Consider the following 8,330-nt stretch of genomic DNA (forward strand, 5'->3'; position numbering starts at 1 on the left):
AGCATGCTTTAAAATTGTCCATCAACAATTGTGTGTTGTCGGATTTTCCGATCGTGTGTACACAAGTCCGTCGGACTTAACTCCAAAGTACAAACATGCATGCTCAGAAAGCAATGCTTACCATAACACAGCATTAGCAGAAGTTGCCCAAAGGGTGGCGCTAAAGAGCTGAAAAAACACGTAGTTTTGTGTTTGTTGGCTGACAATTCTTTGCTGTTTGTATGCAAGACAAGTTCATGGCCAACGCCCTTTGGACAAAAGTTCTACGCTTGGTCTAATGAAAATCCAATCGTGTGTACGAGGCTTTAGAGACAGGGGCCCGGATTCAGAAAGATCTGCCTATCTTTAGGCGGGCGTAGCATATCTCAGATACACTACAACGCCGTAACTTAGAGCGGCGGGTCCCGTATTCAGAAACAAATTGCGCTCTAAGTTACGGCGGCGTAGTGTATCTGACACGGCGTAAGCCCGTTTTGTGACCCCACGTAAATGACACTCTTATCGAACGGCGCATGCGCACGCATGCTCAGTATCACGTCGAATTTTCGAAATAAATTACGCCCGCTCAATGCTTAGTCGACGTGAACGTAACCTACGCCCAGCCCCATTCACGGACGACTTACGCAAACGACGTAAACGACGCAAAATTCGACGCTGGCCCGACGTCCATACTTAACATTGGCTACGCCTCATATAGCAGGGGTAACTTTACGCCGGAAAAAGCCTTACGTAAACAACTTAAATCAATTAGCCGGGCAGATGTATGTTTCTGAATCGGCGTATCTATCTCATTTGCATATTCTACGCGGAAATCTACGGAAGCGTCCCTAGCAGTCAGCGTAAATATGCACCCTAAGATACGACGGCGTAGGAGACTTACGCCGCTCGTATCTAGGCAACATTGAGGCATATCTGATTCTATGAATCAGGCGCCGAGATGCGACGGCCCGCATTCGGAGTTACGACGGCGTATCTGGAGATACGCCGACGTAACTCCTTTCTGAATGCGGGCCAAGGTGTCTGAAAGGAGATAACCAATGTTTGCGTTCTTTAGAAAACCTATAGTGCTCTCGGAATTCTTTTCTCATGTATCAAATGGTTATTTATAAAGCAAAGATTGTAAATAATTTGGTAAAACAGATATACTGTAAAACAGTATTAAATCAATGTTTTAAAAAGAATCTAAATGCAAATGATATAAAATAATTTGTTTTCCTGATATTGGAGAAACTTAGAGGTCGCCATCATTGAGATCTCCATCTGAATATGTAAGTCACCTGGCTGTCATGCTGAACAGGTATGCAGATAAATTGACTTTTTTCCAAATTTCTTAACTTATACAAGTCACTATATTCTAGTTCTGGGTCTGTGACTTGGGAAATATTGAAGCCAGTGGGTCAGCATTATTGGCAGTCAACAATTCTTTTAAATAAGGAGACCAGCAGTGACAGAACCAATAAAGCTCTCATGACAAGTTTATTCCAGACAAAACTTGAATTTTGCTTTGGATATAGTTGGAAAAAAACATTGCCTCAATTTTTTTGCCATCTGTATCCCTACTGGGGACATTTCACCTCATTTCCTGTCAAGACTAGTGTTGGGCGCTCCAATGTGGACACAGACATACTTTTAGTAGAATGAGGGAAGGCAAAAATGTGATAATGTTTTTATTGCTGTGTGGTGTGTGCCTTGCTTTCCCAACTGCACCCCCCATTCTTTGCACAGATGTTACAGGAACGGGACGTGAAGGAAAATCTCCCCAATGAGTCACAGACATAAATAAAAAACAGATTGGGCCAAATCCTCAAAAGAGATACGACGGAGTAACTGCTGTCGTATCCTTGGTCCTAACGCGTTTTTTTTTACATTTTAAATTTTTTTTTTGGCGCCGTATCTTTTTTTTTACCCGACGCAACTTTATTGTCCCGTCGCAATCCACAAAGCCCGACGTAACGTAATTTCGCGCTATTGCACGTCGGGAAAATGACGTCACGAGCATGCGCAGTATGGCCGGCGCGGAAGTGCGCCTCATTTAAATGGGAATCGCCCCCTGGAGAAGAGGAACGCCTTGCGCCGGCCCAATTTAAGTTACACCGCTCAAAATTTCTAGGTAAGTGCTTTGTGGATCGGGCACTTAGTTAGAGATTTTGCGGCGCTGTAACTTAAATGGAAAAAGTTACGTTGCGCCGGGTTTTTGAGGATTAGGCCCATTATTTTCTACTCTATCTAGTACTCAAAAAAAATATATAAGAGTTATGGGTTTATCCTAAAATAATAATACAATAGATATCAATAAATAGATAATAAAACACTTTTATTTCTCCAGATACTGCTCTAAACATCTGTTCTTGAAAGGGTTCAATATTTTCAGTTTCATGCTTTAAATAGGCAGAACCCGTACATAGTCTTTGTTACTGCAAGATTATCTCTGGCAGAAACTTTCTTTGTCTATTTTCTTTGCACAATTGTTTCCCAGCCAAGGTAAGATCTGTTTTCCCCATGGCAACTTAGCTGATGCACCTGCTCTCCATAGCAGATCATTGCCTTATTCTCAGCAGAGGAATCTCGGAACTTATTTGAGTAGCAATTATTGTGCACTGCTACAATTGCAATTTGCAAATTATACAGGTTTGAGGTAGCGTCTGTTTTTTTAGCAGGAAAGTGTCTCATTACAGCCCCCTAACATTAATACTTTGCCAACCCCAGGTAACAAATTACATAATAGTACTCTCCCCATATGCTGCATGGCTTGCTTTAAAGGGATACTACTTACAGCTCATATTCGGTAAGGTAGGTTGAAGGAGTGTAGTATGGAATGTACATTTATCTGCTGTCATCCATTGTTTATAATTATAGTTTGGGCACATGTCTTCCTTTCAAGATGTCACAGATATCTACGAAAAAATGTTTTTCAAGCAGGAACATGGCGGATGTTGCTCATGGGTTCTGAATGCACCAAATCACAGGGACAGCAGCACATTTGTAAATTTAAAGCGGAGGTCCACCCTAAAAAAAAAAATACATAAAAATGCTCTTAAAAATGTAAAAAAAAAAAATGAAAAATATATATATTTTTTATATTTACCAGAAATGGCTGTTGCTAGGCAGATCACCCTAATCTGCCACTTCCTATTCCGCGGTAGTCTTCATTCTTCTCCTCCTCGTGTTGTCTTCTGAGAAATCAGGGACGCTGTGTTCTGGGACCTGTGTGGGTCCCAGAAGGCAGCCGGCCATTCACAAAGCGCCACGCGACTCGCACATTCGCAGTAGGAAATGGGCGGTGAAGCCGCAAGGCTCCACTGCCTGTTTCCCTTAGTATGAATGGTGGCGCCGGCACCTAATCTGATGGGTGGATCAGCCTTGGTGGGCCGACATTGAGGGCATCCTGGACAGGTAAGTGTGCTTATTAAAAGTCAGCAGCTACAGTGTTTGTAGCTGCTGACTTTTTAAAAAAAAATTACAGCTGGAACAGCGCTTTAATTATATAGAATATGTAAGGTGTATGTAAAGCCAAACTTTTACTTTAGTTTTCGATTTAGTAGGGAGCAGTTGAGATGTCTGTCAGGTTTATTTTTGCTGTTCCAAAGACAGAAAGTTATAGGAAATCTCACCAAAGTGAGAAGAAATCCCTTTTTAGACAGGTATAACAATTGGAAGATTTAGATTAGGTGTCCTCATTGGAAGATTCCCACCTCCTTTCCTATACCCAGTCTAAAATGTTGCTTTTCCTATTACTTTTGGCACTGGTGTCAATGGTCACCAAGACAAATAGAGAGGGTGGAACCCAGGTAGCAATCAAAAACAAAGAGGGGTTTCAATACTCGCTCACTTTATTGAAAAAAGAAATGTGGCTTTATATACACTTTAACTTGACTATACCATATTTAGCGTGTTGGAGTAGAGTATTATAAATAAATGAATGTGGTGGCTAAACAAGTATCAGAGTTCATGTCTCTATTAATTTTTCTATTTGCACGAAGGCAGAGAATACATTTTAGACAGTTCTGCATCGTTCTTCACTTTCAGCAGGCACCTTTCTTGAACAATTTATACTCTAGTGCTTGGGATTCCTCAGATACTAATGCAGTAATTATGAAACCTGGACATGATAGCCATAACACAATAAACACAGGCCAAAATTATGCCAGGGATGAGGGAAGTGAAGAATACATTGTACACAGAGAATTGTCAATAAACTAAGAAAATCACACCAGCAGGGCATAGATAACACAAAGGAATGAGGCTAAAGTGTAATGGAAATAGATAGTAAGGCATCTGTGACTGCCTCACTGTGCTAATCTTGCCTAAAATGTTGTGGAGGAGATGACCATTTTGTGCGTTCAAGGTAGCAGGCCTCATGTTTTATATTTTATGTGCAAGTCCAACCACTTTTACTTTATTTGACTAGTATCATTAGATGGTGCCCGTAATGACAGCAACACAGATGGTGTCATTCAATAGAAGAAAAAGAGTCACCGCCACTCACTTGCAGATCAAAGATTTGAGTTGGTTTATTCATGTCACATCACACAGGCCAAATACAGCCAACGTTTTGGGGCCTTTCTCAAGGTCAATGATCTTTGATTGCCAAAACTATTCAAAACTAGAAAACAAGTTTGGGGGGCGTGGCTTGGCACGCAACGGACATGGACGCTTGGTGAGGAAGCTCCGTTACACACACAGCCTGCACTCGCCTGACCACCCGATCCGCAGCTCCCAGATGCCGGGCAAGAAGCTCTACGGCACCCCGCACTCCCGCTCGAGAAAAGGAGCCTCTGCCTCCGCATCCCGGGACATTTCTGACCTCTTTAAAGCCACGGCGGGGACCCGCAGCAGCGTGGGGAAGGCCAAGATGGCGCTGGAGCGTCACGAGGACGACTTCAGCGAGGACTCTCAGTCGGCGCCTGAGGATTCAGGTAGGGGGTTAACCCGCTCAGATCAGCCCCTCACATTCGCAGCCATGTCTGTGATAGCCGCAGACATAAAGTCCACGTTCTCGGCTGCCATCACAGATTTAAAATCCAACCTGGTGGCTCTGAATGACAAAATGGCTGCGACGGAGGCTGCAGGCAAGCACAGGGACAGGGCCATACGCAGGCTTGAGAAAGTCTCTTCCTCTCACAACCATCGTTTTATTGAAATGAATAGGCACCTGGAGGACTTGGACAATAGAAGCAGGAGGTGCAATATTCGTGTGAGGGGCATCCCTGAATCTGTGGAACCTGCTCAGATTGTGCCGGCCCTTCAAAGAGTGTTCAACAGCCTGCTTGACAGACAGGAAGACATGATGATTGATTTTGTCAGGGCTCACAGGGCTCTTAGGCCAAAGGGCCCGGACACTGCTCCTCCACGGGACATTATTTGTTGCTTACAGAGCTTCACTCTTAAGGAAGAGATTATGCGTAATGCCAGAAGGAATGACCAAGTGGTTTTTAATGGAGCAAACATTATGCTGTTCCAAGATTTATCTCAGATTACACTAAAAAATAGAAGGGCTCTGCGCCCCCTACTGGAAGCTTTGAGAGAGAAAGAACTGAGATATACATGGAGGTTTCCTTTTGCGCTGACTGTGACTCTCAATGGCCACCAACATGTTTTGCGTGACCCTGATGGCTTGCCGGAGTTCTGTTCTGCCATGGGACTCGACCAGATCTTTCTGCCAGACTGGTACGCTGAATTCCAGGATCCTCACCGGGAAAGGTCGCCATCGAGGTCTCCGCTGTCTACACCTGAGAAGAGGTCGGCAAAAAAGCAGAAACCTAACCGACCAGGAAACTCCAAAGCTGGAACTCCGAGGCCCTCCAGAGATGACCGCAGAGACCGGGAAGAGGAATAGCCTGGATCTGTTGGGCTCCTGATTGATGTCCCTGACCTACTTGGTTACTTCTTTGTTTTTTTTTTGTTTTTTGTTTTGCTAATCTTTGTTTGTTGCCTTCCCTTTTTCTCCCCCATCTCAGCTGCTCATACCAGCCATACAGGCTATTTTGGTAAATCAACCATCTGACTTCGTGGCACTTCCATTTGGTGACCCCACTTCTTGCGATAATTTGGGGAGGGGGCACTAACTGATTGTACAATGAACATTTACCATCCATGTATCTGTGCACACAGCGGCCGCTGTGGTAGCTAGGCTTCAGACAGTCTCTGAATCCCTCTCGGACTATTACCTTTACTAGTTTATTGCCTTTTTGTTTGCAGACTGTTCAGTATGGGTTGGCCATTAGAGGGATGAGGATGGTAAGGGCTAATATGATTCTTACTCCCATAGGTGTCATGGAGGGGATTGTGTAGCAGATGGGGGTCAGCGGCTTAATCCTAGAATTTTTTAATCACTCACTTTGGGATCGGGTGGATTTTGTTCTGCACTTTGTCCTAATAGTGGACAAACCAGTTCTAATCTTTTTTCTTTATAAGCAGGTTGTGTGTGTTACATTGTTCTTTAGTAATTTGTTGGTGATAACTTTTCTCTTTTGGTGTTATTACCTACCCTCAGGCTCTTAAGGGCCAAAATTGTCCATTTTCTGTTGGCGGTCGCCTCCCTCTACCCCCAACAAGTGTGTCCGTTCCCACGTTGAAGGGACGGGACGCACCATATAGTTCCTTTCTCAGGTGGGCCGGCCCCACCTGTTAAGGTATACTCTCAGCATACTCCATTCTTCTCTATTTCGCTCCTTTTTTTTTTTTTCACTGTCTCCCTTTTTTTTTTTTTTTTTTTTTTTTTTTAGCACCTTTTACTTGTTGGCTATTGGCTTTGATTGGATATACTGCATCACTGGGTATATTGTCGAATTTAATTTTCTCTTTTGTCCCCTCGACAGTTGTGTGCCCCGGGCACACTCCGGCTCATCTCGCTCTGAACTCCCGCCATGGCCTACTCTGACCTCGGCCGAGGTCCAACCGTGATTTCGCATAATGTCAAAGGTATGAACATTCCTGAGAGGCGCTCCACATTATTACGTGAACTCAAAAAAGGTAGGCCGCATTTCGTGTTTCTTCAGGAAACCCACTTCAAAACACATCATGTGCCCAGACTGACAGACGCTTTCTTCATAGAGGCGTATCATGCTACAAATGATGAATCCAGGGCTAGGGGGGTTTCGACATTGATAAGCAGGGATGCTCCCTTTATCCTACAGGAAAAATTGTTAGACCCCATGGGCAGATACGTATTTTTGAAGGGCCTGTACAATAATGCCCCAATGACATTGGCTAATGTTTACTTCCCTAATAGGTCTCACATATCCTTTTGCCATCACATAGTACAGGAACTCTTGGGATTTGCCTCAGGCTGTCTAATACTTGGCGGGGATTTCAACGTGCCTCTCAACCCCCTAGCCGATACCTCAAACGGGAAGACGTGCATAGCTTACAAAATTCTTAAACGACTTAAAGCATTACTTCGAACTTTACATTTGATCGACACTTGGCGGTTTGACCATCCTGATGGTCGTGACTACACTTTTTTCTCACCCCCTCACAACAGACATTCACGTATTGACTATCTTTTTATTTCACAACAAGACCTGGGTCGGATGACAGGGTCACATATAGGCATAAAGTCTTTCTCGGACCACGCCCCGATATCTCTAACCCTAAAAGCCGGTACTCCTGTGCAACGCCCCCAAACATGGAGGCTGAACGCCTCTCTCCTGACGGACCCCGATCTGCTACCTACGCTGACTTCCTCGTTAACGGACTTTTTTGTGCGAAACTCTACCCCAGACATGGATCCACTCACGGTGTGGGAGGCACACAAATGCACAATCAGAGGAGATCTCATTAAAATGGGGTCGATGCGTAAACGGGAAAGGGAGAGGCACATTGCTGCCCTTGTGGACAAGATAAAACGCTTAGAAAACCTCCACAAGCAATCCCTTAGTGTAAGCTCGGCCTCTGAACTTCTGGCCCATAGGAAAGCCCTCCAGCAGATGTTCAATGACAAATCGAAGCGGCTCTTGTTTTTCCAGCAGCGCCTTTACTATGAGTCGGGGAACAAGACAGGCAAGTTATTGGCTAGAGCCCTAAAGGAACACACTGCTAAAAATGTAATCCATGGGATTAGGAGAGGGGACGGCCAATTAGATGTAACCACTGAAGCTATTGCAAGACATTTTCAGGACTTTTATACGAATCTCTATAATCTTCCCCCTCAACATAAAGTAAATGGATGGGCTGGGGATAGACCACAAATTATTAAGGACTACCTGGACAGGAGTGGCATGCCCGCTCTTCCTGATGCGGATGTCTCATTGCTGGAGGGACCAATTACAACGGCAGAGGTAGAACTTGCTATTAAACTCCTTAAATCAGGCAAAAGCCCGGGTCCTGAT

The sequence above is a fragment of the Rana temporaria genome, chromosome 4 (genome assembly GCF_905171775.1).
Source record: "Rana temporaria chromosome 4, aRanTem1.1, whole genome shotgun sequence".
Lineage (NCBI taxonomy): Eukaryota > Metazoa > Chordata > Amphibia > Anura > Ranidae > Rana > Rana temporaria.